General features: G+C 40.8%; 1 protein-coding gene and 1 pseudogene across 1 annotated transcript in view; both read left to right on the forward strand.

Annotated features, from left to right (window-relative positions):
• The window catches only part of AFG1L (AFG1 like ATPase), a 193,548-nt gene that overhangs the window by 156,992 nt on the left and 19,914 nt on the right, over window positions 1-16,642 (forward strand). The gene's annotated exons all lie outside the window — the stretch shown is intronic.
• Window positions 4,550-15,449, forward strand: LOC130033595 (zona pellucida sperm-binding protein 3-like; annotated as a pseudogene).

A 16,642-nucleotide genomic window follows, 5' to 3' on the forward strand; every position in this document is an offset into this window, starting at 1 on the left:
TTGCTTCGTAGAAACTGTTCGGAAGTGTTTTTGATATTTCAATTTCGTGAAAAAAAAAAGCTTAAAGAGGAGTGGGAGTAAGTCCTCTTTAAAGATTTGGAAGAATTCACTAGTGAATCCATCCGGGCCAGGGCTTTTGTGCTTGGGGAGACTTTTTATTACCATTTCAATTTCCTTGATGGTGATAGGTCTGTTCAGGTATTCCAGGTCTTCTTGGTTCAGCCTTGGGAGTCTGTAGGAGCCTAGGAATTTATCCATTTCCTCGAGGTTTTGATGTTCCGTGGCATAAAGCTTCTCAAAGTACTCCCTGAGGATCCTTTGAATTTCTGTAGTTTCTGTTGTAATGACCCCCTTTTCATTTCTGATTTGGTTTATTATGGTTTTCTCTCTCCCTTTCTTTATGAATTTTGCTAGAGGCTTATCAATCTTGTTAATTTTCTTGAAGAACCAGCTCTTGGTTTCATTGATCTTTTGGATTGTTTTTTGGGTTTCCATCTCGTTAATCTCTGCTCTGAGTTTTATTATTTCCTTTCTCCTGTTCGGGTTGTGCTCCTTTTGTTGGTCCTTCTCCACGCTCTTAAGCTGTGGAAACTGGGGATTTTGGTGATGGAAAATGTACACTGGTGTTGGGACATTATGTGACTGAAACACAGTAATGAACAACTTTGTAACTGTCTATCTCTCAATGTGATTCAATTTTAAAAAAATAAAAATGAAAGAAAGAAAAGAAAGAAAAAGAACCAGAGAGATAGTATTAAGACACTTGCCTTACATGTGAACAGCCCAAAGGTTCATGGTTCTCCAAGCACCACTGAGAGTGACCCCTTAGTACAAAGCAGAGAGTAACCCCCAAGCTCAAGTACCCCAAGAGTAGCCCCCACTGCATATGGCCCCAAAACCCAATATCCCCTAAAACAAGTTTACAGAAAAATTGAGATGGTAAGGGCTGGGAGATAGTATGGCGGTTAGGATGCTTGCATTGCATGCAGCTAATGTAGGATCTATTCCCATCACCTGTCCCCCAGGTACAACCAGGAATAGTTTCTGAACACAGAGCCAGGGGTAAGCCCTGAGCACAGCTGATTACCTCTCACCCAAAAAAGGAAAGAAAAGAAAAGAGAAAAAAATAGAGAGGGTAGAGATTTTGCCTATATTCCCAAATGTTTCCCCTATTAGTATCTAATATTATATAATATATCTGTTATAGTTAATGATTTTTTGTACATTATAATTTTGGGGATGTTTTTAGTTTGTTCGTGTGAGTGTGTGTGTGTGTGTGTGTGTGTGTGTGTGTGTGTGTGTGTTTTGGTCCCAGGGATTGACTCCTCAAATACACAGGCATGTGTTCTGCTACTAAGCTACCTCTCTGGCTTTTGAAATTAACTAAATATTAGTCACTAAAGTCTGTATTTTATTCAGGGTGCCTTAGTGCATACCTGTCTTTGTTTTCTGATTCAGGGAGTCTTGCCTCAAGACATCACACTGTTTTGGGGTGGCATGTCTCTGAAGGTTCTCTTGGCTAGGGTATTTTATCAGACTTTCTCCTTTCCAGGAGACACTTTTGGAGTAATGGTTGGGTATTTTGTGAAATGTCCCATGACTGAGACTTGTCTGCTGTTTCTCTCATGATTAGATTGGAACTGTAGACTTTGTGCAGGAAGACCACAGAGGTCCAGTGCTGCTTTCCTCTCATCCTATCAGGAGAACTTGTTAGAACTATGCTTGCCCCTTGCTCCCTCGAGCTTGTGTGCAGGTTTACCAGATGTCTGTGCTGAGGCATCTCTGCTCCTGCCCTGCCCCTAAGTTGTGTTCCTTGGCATGAAGTTCCTGTTGAGTTTTGTGTAGTATCAAAGGAGTTATCTGCAATAACTGGAAAAGTTATTGAAGTATTTCTCATTTTCTAACTATAAATCTATGCGAGACCAGATCTTATTTACTTCAACCAAAACAACTTATCATAGTAGATTTGAATATAGAGACAAAAATGAGAATCCTGCCATCTATTAAGCCAGACATTACATTTGTTTTCTTAAGTATAAAACAATGTTACTTTTCCTTCTAAATTATTTTTATTTTGAAAATATTAGTTTTCAAAAGGGCTGGAGAGATAGCACAGTGGGTAGGGCATTTGCCTTGCATGCAACTGACCAGGCCAACCTGAGTTTGATTTCTCCACCCCTCTTGGAGAGCCTGTCAAGCTACTGAGAGTATCTCGTCCACATGGCAAAGCCTGGCAAACTACCCATGAAGTATTCGATATGCAAAACACAGTAACAAGTCTCACAATGTTACTGGGCCCACTCGAGCAAATCAATGAACAATGGGAGAACAGTGACAGTTTTCAAAAATCTCATTTATGTTAACTTGATGGGTTAAATGTAATAATGTTAACATTGCTATTTAAAATAAATTGATACATTTAAAAATTTTTTGTTCCAATCTCTGATATAATACATATTGAGATAACCTTTCTAAACAAAAGATCTCAGGGCTTCTCAATAATTTTTAAGAGTATAAGGTGGTCTTGAAACTAGTATGTTTGAGAACTACTTGCTTTAGGGTTAAACTCCTGTAGTCCAAAAAAATGAAAGAATCCTATTCAAAGAAAGCAAGCCAAAATGGAATTCTAAAGGCTTAATGAGTAAACTGACTATACCTAAATTTTCCTTATTGAGAAATGTAATTTTTACACCTGCAGAAAATTGTTTCCTCAACTGATAACTATGCTCACAAGTAACTATTTGCAAGAGTAGTTTGTTATTTGTGTCTTTAAAATAATGACAGGTGGCCAGGTGTGTTTGTAAAAAGTCTGAGCAGAAAAATATATCGGTTAATGCATATGCATAGGTGTACACATTGTTCACTCTCAACTTCTTGTTCATTAGCTTTCTTCTTTGGCTCTTATTATTCAATGAATGGAGGTCTATCAGGTATGTGTTTTGACCTTATTTGTCTATTAATCTTGATTATATTGTATTACTTTATATATATTTATAACTCTCCTAGCTTTTCCTTGATAGTTAAGAGACATTTCTCTTTCTCTGTTGTATGCTTTATTTCATGTATTGCAAATGAAGCTCTTATGGAGAACTACTGAATCGTGTCCTGTGTTTGATGTACTCTTGGTAAATACTAAAGGATGAATAGCTTTTATCTCTAGTATTTGGCCATGAGTCAAGGCTGATGGTATCTGGATGCCAACAGTAGTGATTAGCATCAGGGAATAAGGGCACTAATCACCAGAGTGGAGCCAGCCCAGGACTCTCCTTGGCCCCATTTCCCTGGTAACATTGCCTATCTGCAGTGCAAAATCATTCTGGTAACATTGCCTATCTGCAGTGCCTTTCCCTAAGCATGCTGACCTCTGTCAAAGCCATGCCCCTGTTAGGCAGCCAGCTCATTTGTTTGCACTGGTCTGAGGTGTGTTTGTCAGATTTCTCCACTAGGGAATTCCTCTTCTCATTTCTTTGTGTGCTCTTTGGAAGAAAGCTCTGGCTGAGCTAAAGCATAGCAGACAGGTAGGGCAGAATGAGACTGCAAAGACCGTAGGAGCGAACGAATGAGTTTCATGATGGTAGAAATGTGAACCCAGTGTCAAATATGAGCTTTATTTTTTTCCTTTCCCCACCCACATTTCTGGTCAGCCCTTATGGTAATAGAGTGTTAGTGTTGAAAGATACCTTATAAGTCATCTCATTTAACCATTTAACCATTCCTGAATCCCTCCAACAAGACCATACTTCTCCATGTGCCTTCCACGGTCAATTTAGGGGGATACAGTTTAATGTGGGGACAGTATGAACAACATCTGCAGTAAGATATAAAATTTCAGTCTGAAATTTCAAGCTGTGTGGTTCCTCAGAATTTCATACTTGGGATAAAATATCGTAATTTACCTATATTATAATTTAATTATAAAGGTTATATATATATATATATATATATCAGGGAGATACTCTGAGTGTTGAATTACATGCCTAGCATGCTTGAGGTCCTTATTTTGATCCCCAGCATACTGCATTTTCCCCTTACACTTTTTTATTTTTAAGTGCAAGTATTTATTTAGATAATCTATTTACAACATACAGGGGGTGGGCATTCCCACACAATTGTGATGCCCTCCTCCATAGCAGATGTATTTATCCACTTCACCAACAATCATTTCCTTTCTCTGGCCCAGCCATGCCATAGGTCACAAAACACAACTCCGCAGTGATTATCCTCATAGAATTTGTAGGCATGATCTCCTAACCCCATGGGCTTCCCTTACTTGACTGTGCCTAAAAAGCACTCTGAGAGCCTGCCTGCTCAGTGGTGGAAGCTTCAGCTGGGGGTGTGACAGACACCTGGGGCATTGACTCAGGAGAGGGACTACTCTCTTCCTGGAGATGTCCCTGATACAGCCTGCGACGGCCGAATAGCTCTTTCTCTGGCGGCTCTTTCCAGGTGTACCACCTGGAAACTAGGTTGCGAGGGGTAGGGGGACTGCTGATGGAGTAGTACTAACAGCTCTAGCAAAGGTACTGAAGTCAGGGTCCCAGGGTTCAACATGGGGAATGTGATAACCAAGGAGACCATTACCCCTAGCTTTCTGGATGACCTGAATCAACTTCTTATGCTGCTTCATACAGACTTGCGTAAGGAGCATGGAAGATGATGCAGTGTGACGCAGGCAAACTGTTCCAAGAACTTCATGTTACTCTTGCAATTTATGATCCTGGCAGAAGGGGCAGGGGTTCCCAGCAACCTTATTTCTTCAAATACACGTCTTTTGGGTCCTCTGCTGGGGTAGTCCGCTTCCCCCAACACTTTAAATATAGCCCTGCATGACTCCTGAGCACTGGGGAGAATAGCCTCAGGGCCAGTCTCTATTTTTTATTTTTATTTATTTATTTATTTTTTGCTTTTTGTGTCACACCCAGCTATGCTCAGGGGTTACTCCTGGCTCTGCACTCAGGAACACCCCCTGGTGGTGATTGGGGACCATATGGGATGCTGGGGATTGAATCGGGTTGACAAATGCCCTACCTGCTGTACTATTGCTTGGCCCCCAGTCTCTGTTTTTTTTTTTAATAAATAATAATATATATTTAAATAAATTTTAACTGGAACTTTTTTAATTATTCTGAAATTTTGTAAAAAGAAAAGAATTATATATACAGTTGGAAATTGAAATGAAGGATCAGTATTTTTTTGTTGTTGGTTGGGGAGAAATACCCAGTGGTGCTGCGGATGTAGACCTATTTCTATTGAAACGGGGGCACTGAGGGTTAAACTCAGGGCTCTCACATGCAAAGCACATACTCCACCCCACCTTTGAGCTGTCTTTCCAGCCTCTGACAGATCAGTTTTTACTAGTTGCCGGTGGTTTGTGTCTTCTAGGAAAATAGCTGTATGTTGAATTGAAAGAGTTTTTGTATTTTATTATTTTAAAGGGAAAAAAAATTTAGAAAAAAATGCTCCCAAAATAGAGACTGGTTTAGATGTTTGAAAACTGTAGCTATTTTGCATAACTGTAATCATTTCTATGATGAACCAGAGGGATGGGTATGTTATAAATCAGAAGGAAGAAAAATGGGTCAAGAGAAGACCTCTTGGGGCTGGAGTGAAAGTAAGTGGGTAGGGCGTTTGCCTTGCATGTGGCTGACCTGGGTTCGATTCCCAGCATCCCATATGGTACCCTGAATTACTCAGGAGTAATTCCTGAGTGCTAAGCCAGGAGTAACCCCTATGCATCACCGGTGTGACCCCTCCCCCCCAAAAAAGAATATTTCTCTACCTTTTTCATACTGTTAATTTTCGTTACAAGACATATTGTGAGACTGAACAGTCTCAATCAGGCTATTTTCAAATTCTATAGCGAAAACAGTTCCTTAGGTGATGCAGTATATTGCTATATATTTTAAACTTTGCAAGCCATGGACTGCTGAAACTCTACTGCCTGAAGTTTCTCTGAAGAAGACAACTGCTTTTATTTTTTATCTGTTAACTAACATGGCTAAAAAGTGTATCTGGGGCCAGAAAGTACAGAGATTAAGGTGCTTGCTTTGCATGCAGATGACTCCAGATCCATCCATTTACCAGCAAATTTCCTGATTTTATCTTTTCTTTTAGTAGAGTAGTATTCCATTGTGTATGTGTACCATAGTTTCTTTATCCAGTCATCTGTTCCTGGACACTTAGGTTGTTTCCAAATTTTGGCTATTGTTAACAGTGCCGCACTGAACACAAGGAGTGCAGATACCTTATCTGGATTGTGCTTTTAGACTCTTGGGCTATATTCTGAGGAATGAAATTGCTGGGTCAATTCCTAGTTTTTTGAGGAATGAACATATTATCTTCCAAAAAGGCTAGGCCAGTTGACATTCCTACCAGCAGTGAATGAAGGTCCTTCCCCCCACATTCTTGCCAATACCAGTTGTTTTTGTTCTTTTGGGTATGTGCCAGTCTCTTCCATGTGAGGTGATATCTCACTGTTGTTTTGGTTTGCATTTCCCTGATGATTAGTGATATAGAGCATTTTGTCAGATGCCTTTTGGCTATTTGTATTTTTTCCTTTGAGAAATTTTCTTTTCATCTCCTCCTCATTTTCATATTTCTTTTAAAGATCACTCTTAGAAGCAGGAAACTATGATAAACTAATATTTAATATTTGTTCCATTCTCAGTGCATACTGTATTATTTATTTGCTCAAACAATGATTAAGAAATATAAGTTAACATTTTCTTTTATTTTTGGCAACACTTGGGGCCTTCTCCTAGAGCAGTGCTTGGCTGGGGATCACTTGTGGTGCTCAAGGGGTCATGAAGTGCTGGGACTCCTAAGTGCAGAGCCTAGGCTCCAGTCCCTTTGTGCTGTCTCATACCCAAACCATGAGTAAAAGTTTTTTAATTAGTTGTTAATGTTAAAATTATATATATATGTATATATGTATATATGTGTATATACACGGCTGGCCTGGCTGAGCCAGGTTCAATTTCTCCGCCCCTCTCGGAGAGCCTGGTAAGCTACCGAGAGTATCTCACCCGCACGGCAAAGCCTGGCAAGCTACCTGTGACATATTCGATATGCCAAACACAGTAACAACAAGCCTCCAAATGGAGACGTTACTGGGCCCGCTCGAGCAAATCGATGAACAACGGGAGAACAGTTTAACAGTGCTAATATATGTATATATATATATATATGTCACGGTTCTCCCGTTGTTCATATGTATATATGTGTATATATATATATATATATATATATATATCACAATCATCCTATTGTTCGTTGATTGCCTCGAGCATGCACCAGTAATGTTTCCTTCTTCCTAGCCTGTTGGAGTACAAGGATCTTAGGTTTATCAGGTTGCACCCATCACAGTGCTTCCGAATCATTCCCATTACTTTATTTGTCTGTAGCTACTTCTTTACTTCTTTGTGCTCTCTTCCCCAACCAATTTGTAAGGTCGGATCCTTCTAGGATACTGAACTTGTACTGTAAGTTAATATTGCCTTTCTCCTCTCCTTATGTCTTTTGAATAGTTTACTTTAATGCAAAGTCCTTTTTGTATAGATACAGGAAGACAATATTATGCTCTGTAACTTAGGATTTAATTGACTTTGAATATTATTCACTCCTGGAGCAATATTATTATTCACTCCTGGAGCAATAGCACAGTGGTAGGGCGTTCGCCTTACAAGCGGCCAACATGGCCGACCCGAGTTCGATTCCTCCGCCCCTCTCAGAGAGCCTGGCAAGCTACCGAGAGTATTCGATATGCCAGACACAGTAACAACAAAGTCTCCAATGGAGACGTTACTGGGCCCACTCGAGCAAATCGACGATCAGCGGGAGGGCCTTTACCTTTACCTTTTATTATTCACTCCTGGACCTCTGCTTTCTCAACTTAAGCCTCAGTTGCCCTTATTTCCTAGCACCCCAAGGACAGGGTCCTGACGTGGGACTGGATGGAACCAGGGCAAGTTGGTAAGTTATGTGCTACCCTGGCATCGAGATGGGCCAGGCCAAGGTGCCACAATTCTTAACTATAGGTGAAGAGTTTGATCATAGGCAAATGCTGTCATGATCCAAAGGTAATGACGAGACTAGGACCCTGGTAGGAATGGGAAAGACATCTGGCCTGAGCACTGCATTCTGAGATTGAGATGGCCCTAGGAGAGCAATTCTATAAGCTTAAAGTATTTATTACTGTGTCCATACAAAATGATTTATATTATGTATGCTTACATGTTGGTCAGACAAGGAGAGGAGAAACACACCCAGGGAATTCTGTTCTAGGGTGGGTTGATCTGCTAAATGAGAATCTGTCCTAGAAGCAGCTTTCCCGTGTGTCCTGACTAGCTTAGATGAGACTGAACATTTATCCCCTTCAACTGCCTTCAGTAAATAATTTCAGCATATTGTAAAAGACAGTTTCCTTTTTCTCACAGAAACCTAGCTGGTCCTAGATATGCAGATCTCAGGTGCTAGCCAGTCTGATCTTTGGGATGTAGATTCCAGGCTCTAGGCAGGCTAGTCTTTGGGATGCAAAGCTCAGATACTTGTCTTTGGGATGTAGATTCCAAGCTCTAGCAGACTGGTCTTTGGGATACAAATCCAAGTGCTTATAGCTTGTGAAAGTGCTTGTGAAAGGTTTCAGTCTTGGTTTTGTATCTTCTTTCTGGAGGCCAAGATTACTGGCCTGCAGATGTAAAGAAACAATGTATGTTTTGCCGCCTCAATGTTCTTTCTGTAACTCCTTTTGATGACATCACTGTATTGTGCCCTTTAGAGGTACCATGATCTATATAAGGAGATTTTCAGGGCTCTTTGGGGGAACGCATGCTTTAGAGAACCTGGGAAGATGGGGCTGAGCGAACGGAAGAGACAGGTCTGAGAGAATGGGGACAGAAGCTGAGAGAACAAGTGAGCACGTGCTTGAGAGATCCGAGGACCTCCATGACATACATTTCTTCCATGTAATAAATTGCTACTAAGACCAACCAGCCTGGCCCTCATTTCCTTCCTTCGCCTGACCATCGCCATCAACCTCCCTGGAGTGGGGAAATGGCCTGAGACTACCAAACGCAGACGGCGGGAAAGATGGGCCGCTGCCGTCCCTTTGCCCGTCCTTTTGTGTGATTACACACTAGCCCTGAGATTTTAAAAGAGCCATATTCAATGCTCTTTCAGGGCTAGGAGAATGAGACCTATCATTGTTAGTTGTATTTAGCACATTGTGTACGACATGGGAAGTTTGCCAGACTCTGCTGTGTGGGCAGGATACTTTCGGTAGCTTGCCAGGTTCTCCAAAGTAAAAACAAGATAATAAGATGTCGCGCAGCCGCAAATGCGGCCATGCACTTCCAGAAGCTGGGTTTTATAGTCTCTGGGTCTTGGCCATTGATGGGACCACCTAGTGCCAACGGCAGCTGGTGGGTGTAACACCTACCTACTGGAAGATGGGGGATCTGAGTGGAGAAGGCCCAGTCCCAATCCGAGTAGACTTGGAGATCTCAGCCCCAGGACCCGCATGCCTGGGTTCCTCTGCCAGTTCCTTCATGTATGAGGCTTGTCCCGATGTGTGGAGAATGGTCTCAGCATGGCTATGGCTGGTTCTGGAGGACTTCGGCTCCCCTGGCTCTGCTCGGGGTGGGGAGGGAAACTCAACCTGACCTTTCCAAGGGGCCCCGGTGAGGACAGCCAGGTGCCGGGGCAGGAGACTCTGCCCTTTCTACTCTGGGGAGGCACGGGGCTGAGCTCCCCGCAGCTCCTCTGGGGGGGGGGGGGGATCCGGCAGGCCACGCCTTGCTGGGGGCACACCCCGTGGAAGTGAGCTGTCAGGAGGCCTAGTTGGCGATCACTGTCAGCAGGGACTTCTTCGGCACCGGGAAACTCATCAGGCCCCAGGACCTCACTCTTGGTCCGGGGCTCTGCCGGCCAGCGCTGGCCCTGGAGGAGGAGATCAGGTTTGAGGTCGGAGATCAGGTTTGAGGTCGGGTTCCACAAGTACGGGAACAAGTTGCAGGTGACTCCCAATGCCCTAGTGTACAGAACCTTCCTGATTCACATCCCTCGGCCTTCGGGCAACCTGTCCATCCTCAGGACCAGCCCTGCGTGGATCCCGCTCAAGTGCCACTACCCCGGGCATGGCAGCGTGAACAGCCGGGCCATCCTGTTCACGTGGGTGCCCTTCCTTACCACAGTGTCCTCCTCGGAGAAGCTGGCCTTCTCACTGCATCTAATGGAAGACGACTGGAGCAGTGAGAAGCAGATGCCCACCTTCCAGCTGGGGGACAGAGACCACCTTGAGGCCCGAGTCCACGCTGGCAGCCACGTGCCACTGCGGCTATTTGTGGACTCCTGCGTGGCCATGCCCACAGCTGATCAGCACGCCTCCCCATCCCACACCATTGTGGACTTACACGGCTGTCTCGTGAATGGTCTCTCAAATGCCTCTTTGGCCTTCCACGACACCAGACCCGCACCAGAGAGACTCCGTTTCTCCGTGGATGTGTTCTACTTTGCTAATGACTCTGGGAACACAGTTTACATCACCTGCCACCTGAAGGTCGCCCCTGTGGACCAGGGTCCAAAAGCACAACACGAGGCCTGTTCCTTCAATAAGGCCTCTGGCAGCTGGCCCCCAGTAGAAGGTACCGAGGACATCTGTGACTGCTGCTCTGCGGGGGACTGTGGGATCCCGGAAACCCCAAGAATGTGGCCCCTCGTGAATGTGTCCCAGTTGATGTGGCAGCGACATACAGAAGAGCATATATATATATATATATATATATTATATAAAATTAAAGTGAATTATCTCATTTAACTTTAAATGACTGAGATTAATTCTGTAAACTAAAAATCCATATAACAAAATGTAGATAAAAATCAAAACCAACCAATTAAGATGTCGATAAAACACTTTTCAAAAACTTGATTTTTAAAAAATAACATAATTCTGCTGCAGTCCTCCAGGAGTGGCTCAGCTGGGGCTGCTCAGTATCTCATTCCTACTTTGGACAAACTGGCAGGCTACCGAATGTAGCCTGCCCACACGGCAGAGTCTGGCAAACTCCCTGTGGCGTACCCAATATGCCAAATACCAGTAACAATGATGGGTCTCATTCTCCTAAAGAGCCTTGAATATAATCTCAGGGCTAGGATGAAGGAGACGTTACTGGGGCCTGCTCTAGGCAATCGACGATTAACATAATTCTAATGATTTTTCTAATGTTTACCTACTAACTGATTTTCTTAAATTTTGTTTCAAATAATTCTTTGGTTCATAATTTTTAAGTCCTACCTACCATAAAGTACATTGTTTGATATATTCCATGATAACTTCCCCTAGATTAGAGAGTTGAATTAGCATTGGTAATTACTTCTTAAAGTGCTAATTAGAATGTTCAATAAAATATTGAATCAAGAAAAATATTTTTAGGGAAAGAATATTATAAGCTGTACATACTGCCAAAATGTTATAAGATTTGTGTTTTTTTTAGGGTTAAGTCTTATTTAACACTTTTATAGCACAGCGGTAGGGCGTTTGCCTTGCATGCAGCCAACATGGCCGACCCGAGTTCGATTCCTCCGCCCCTCTCGGAGAGCCCGGCAAGCTACCAAGAGTATCTCGCCCGCACGGCAGAGCCTGGCAAGCTCCCCGTGACGTATTCGATATGCCAAACACAGTAACAACAAAGTCTCCAATGGAGACGTTACTGGGCCCGCTCAAGCAAATCGATGATCAATGGGAGGGCCTTAATAATAAAAATAATAAAAGATAATACAATAAGAAAGCACTGTAGCACTGTCCTCCCATTGTTCATTGATTTGCTCCAGTGAGCACCAGTAACGTCTCACATTGTGAGACTTGTTGTTACTGTTTTTGGCATATCGAATATACCAGAGGGAGCTTGCCAGGCTCTGCCAAAAAAATAAGATAAAAGATAAAAAAATATCTATAAGATCTCCCTTCTAATTGTTAGGTTAATTCACTGGTCAGTAACTATTTGTTAACCTCTTCTATAGCTATATGATATAACATAAAGAATACAAAATAAATATAAAAGTTTCTTTCAAAGACTTCTTAATAGAAAAAATAACATGACCTATGTGCCAGATAGTATAGTAGAATAGAAAGAGATCCAATTTAGACAAGGATTAGGAGTTCTAATTGCCACTCAGGTGCTACATAGCTGCATGGCCTTCAGCACACACTCTGAAGTCAGCAAACTTCTCTGTGCTCAAGTACCTCGTGCAAGATGCATAATATAATGAGCTGGTTTCTGTTGTTACTTTTATCTGTAACATTCTAGTTCAAACATCTGCCAACTGGTTAAATGTATCAGGAGTTAAAAAGTACAGATGAGAAAGATTGGGAAGGCATTGAGGATACATGAGTTCTAGCAGACTGATCTTGACCTTGAAATGTGAGTGGAATTTAGAGCTAAGTGATGGAATTTCAACCATGATCTGAAGCAAAGCAACAAATGTTTCAGTTGGAATAGAAGATGCTTGCCTAGTGAGAGCAAGAGAATAGGGAAATAAGAATGAAAATCTCAGGCATCTGCCATAAAAACCAGGTAGAGATACAGACTTTTTACCAGGATTTGTGGAGTTATTGAAGTTTTTGAGTAGCATGTGGGTACTCTTCTACATATTTAATATGCCAAACACAGTAACAAGTCTCACAATGGTGCAGTGCTATGTGGTACCCTTAAATAATGTTTTTGAAGATTAATAGGGTAGAGTACTCTGGGAAAGTTTGTCACTTTTACCAACATGTTCTAGTGAGTCAGAAAATAGAATCTACTCTTAGGAATATACTTTTGGGGAAAGAAACTTTATTAACTAAACCAAGATGTTAGATAAATGCTGCAGTGTTACAGAAAGATCCCTACCACAGACTTCTCTCTCATGAATCAACAGGTGTTTATTTACTGGATACTTAATGGAAAGCTAGCATAGTTCTAGGTGCCATTGGGGTGCCAAGATGAGTAAGAGTCAGCCTTCACACTTCATAGTCTTAATTAAGAAGAGAAATGTAACCAGCACATAGATAACTAGCATGGGAGGTAGATTTTAATAAACACTACAGTATTCATAGGAATAGAACGCACTTGGAGTTTAAAGATGGAGATTCTGTTAGTGCAAAAGAAGAGGAGAGGGAGAGTGAGAGGTGACTGACTGTTTATAAGATAAGGAGGAGTCATCAGAGCAACCTTTGTGATCTCTTTCTCCTGAGACTATGTTTCTATGAAATAAATAGAGCTAGAAAAGTTCAGAATATATTCATAAGATTGAAGATTCAGTTATGGATGATTCTGCTTCCACTAATGATGCAATAACTCCTTCCTTACCAATTCACATGAACATCATACCTGTAGTTTTGGACAAAATCTGAAAAATGACTACCTGGAAGACTGTGTTGAGCATCCAAAAGCAGGAAAAAGAGCCTTGGAATTCTTGTTTTTGTAGTTTTGTTTCCCTTCTCAGAACATATAATAGTTGTTCATGTGGGATATCTAAATCTTAGTAGAAATCTACAGTAGTCCTAGTCTGAAAAATAGGAGAATGGCTGTAACAGGTAGAAAATAAGAGGAAAACAAAGAATCACAGAGCAGGAGACCTAAATTCTTCATATAAACTAATAAGTTGACTTGTGAACTATATACATGCACAGTTAAGGCTAAAAAAAAAAGTGAATAGAGATTTTAGTTGCTGCCCATTACAGAAGAGATTGAATTTGGAGTTGAGCTAAGTTAATTACCTGCTAAAATAGCAACAACAAAGAATAAATCATTATACTTTGGTGGAATAAATAGAGTCCCATATCTCCATAACATATAATTTAGAATATTTAGAATATAATCCAAAATAACTTAAAGTATGCGGATATAGGAAAACCTGACTCATTTTTTAAAAAGGAAAATTAACAGAAACTGACCCTGAGATGAAACAATATTAGAATTAGAGACAAGTAGCTTTTATACTTATCCTTGAGTACATAAAGCTCCCCATGGCATATTTGATATGCCAAAAAACAGTAAAAACAAGTCTCACAATGGAGATGTTACTGGTGCCCGCTCAAGCAAATTGATGAATAATGGGAGGACAGTGCTATAGTGCTACATAAAGAAAAAACACTGAATTAATACATTGTTTATACATGAGCTAATGAGTAGGAAACTTAGAGAAATTTAAACTATAAAAAGAACTAATGTTGATGGATGTGGTGTTAGATTTATGTGTATGAAAATATCAATAACAGAATTGTAAATTATAGAATCTGAATAAGAATTCTTTTTAAAAATGATTCAATGTAAATATAAGTAATAAAAATATTAGATCGGTGTTTTTGAAGTTTTCTCTGTGTAGTTAATACCAGATTACAGATGACAGGAGAGCCAGTGAACTTGAAGGCAGATCAGTAAAAATTATGTGGTGTGAAAAAAGCAAAAGGAAAGCAACAAAGTCTGATTATATAAGAAACTATCGAAAGGGGCTGGAAGGATAGCACAGCGGGTAGGGCATTTGCCTTGCATGCAGTTGACCCGGGTTCGATTCCCAGCATCCCATATGATCCCCTGAGCACCGCCAGGAATAATTCCAGAGTGCAGAGTCAGCAGTGACCCTTGTGCATCACCAGGTGTGACCCAAAAAGCCAAAAAAAAAAACAAAAACCTATCAAAAGATTTATCTCATGTCATTGGAATACCAGAAGAAAGAGAAAGATATAAATGAGGCAAAGAAATTATTTTGAAGAAATAATGGCTAAAAAAAAACTCTAAATTTTGCAAAAGATAGAAATTTACAGTTTCAGAAACTCAACAAACTTTAGCAGAAACAAAGAAAATCATTCCAGTTGTCTACTTTTGCCTGTGCCTTGGCAAAGTCAAACTTTTGGAAACCAGACTGCTCAGAAGCATCAGAAACCTGAAAACAGTACCATAACATCTCTAAAGTGCTCAGAGGAGAAATCTGGCAATACAGCTTTCTCTATCCAGATAAGTGAGTCGTGCGTTTTTTGAGTTTTTGTTTTTTTTGGGGGGGTGGGGGGACATACCTGGCATTGCACAGGGGTTACTCCTAGCTCTGCACTCAGGCATCACTCCTACTAGTGCTAAGGGGACTATATGGGATCTCAAGGATCGAACCCAGGTTGACTATCATCCCCACACAGGCAAACATGCTACCTATTGTGCTATCTCTTCAGTCCTGTGTGTCATACATTTTAGATTGTACATAAGAGCCACATGCCTGTTGCCTGTAATCTAACCCATTATAGATGGGTTGGACTCAGTGTAAAGGGGCTTACAGACCAGATAATAAGGTTTTAATTAGAATTTTGATCAGCATAAAAGAAGCTAGTATTTATTTTGTTAAACAGGTTTGTATTGGACAAATTGACTAAGTTGTCCAATGCCGCTACCATATGTGAAGCCTTTGTGGACATCGGCTAAAGCTTCCCCTCAGGATGGGCACAGGGTTAAATAAGCGAACCCTGCCTTTATCTGAAGAAAGGTTTACCATACCCTACAGATGGATGTCACCCTTCACAGCAGAATGCATGGTCTGGCAAAGAGAACCTGGACTGGAATTTAGCTCCTAGCTACCCCTTCAGTCAGGTGTGATTTATTGGGAAGAACAAGATGAACAGGAAAAAAAAAAAACTATGGAATTGGATAAAGAGAAGTCTCCAAACCCAGAAAATGCCACTGAAGGCATTTTCAGTTTAAATGAACAGAATGGCAAAATACTTAATAGAAATTCCAGAGTTGGGCAAAGGGAACTTAGCAACAATTGGACTTTAGATAACTATATTGTCTAAAGTTCTCACTGACATTTTGTTTTCTGGTTTTATTTCATCTCCTATTTAACAAAAAGTAGTAATCTACGGATGCCTTAAATAAATAGGGAAATGAGGAGTCAGAGAGATAGCTCAGGAGGTAAGATGCTGGCCTTGCCTTACACGTCCTACTCCAGTTTGAATCCCCAGCACTATATATGATCCCCTAAATACTGTCAGGATATTGCCTCCAAGCCTGCAGCACATATGTAACAAGAAATAGTAAAATGGAAAAATGAATGTTTTTTTCTATATTTAGTATTCCTTTGATTCAAGAAATATTCTGTGTTTAACATGACATACACAAATAGCATTAATTGATGTCTAAAAACCAAGGCACAAGGCAAAAGTAGACAATTGTTTAAAGAAGAAAAATTGATACTCATAAGCCCATGTCATAAATTTTTACATAATTTTTTTCAATTCAAAAATTAGTCCAATTCATAGATTCCTTTCAACCAAAGAAGAGAGAGAGATTTCTATAGGTTAGAAGTTGAAACAGATCAGTTACTCAGAAGTGAAAAGTTTTCTGGCACTTTCAGAAAGGGATTTCTAAAAGATGCTAGCAGACAACTTCTTCTACATCTTTCTTGCTTCCAGTTCATGTAGTACAGATTCTTAAAAACAGTCTTGGAGCACAAAGACAGAGTACCCTTCTGTGAAACTAGTGTTATAAACAGAGAACAAAAAAGTGCTTTACCAGTAAGCATTTATTTTTATTATGGGACTTGATTAAGAGAAATAGTTATAAATGTTTGGAGAATGAGCGAGCTCATGTTCAAGTTCTACACGAATGCAGTTGTATCT

Source organism: Sorex fumeus, unplaced genomic scaffold, assembly GCF_029834395.1.
Source record: "Sorex fumeus unplaced genomic scaffold, SorFum_2.1 ptg000054l, whole genome shotgun sequence".
NCBI classification, from domain to species: Eukaryota; Metazoa; Chordata; class Mammalia; order Eulipotyphla; family Soricidae; genus Sorex; species Sorex fumeus.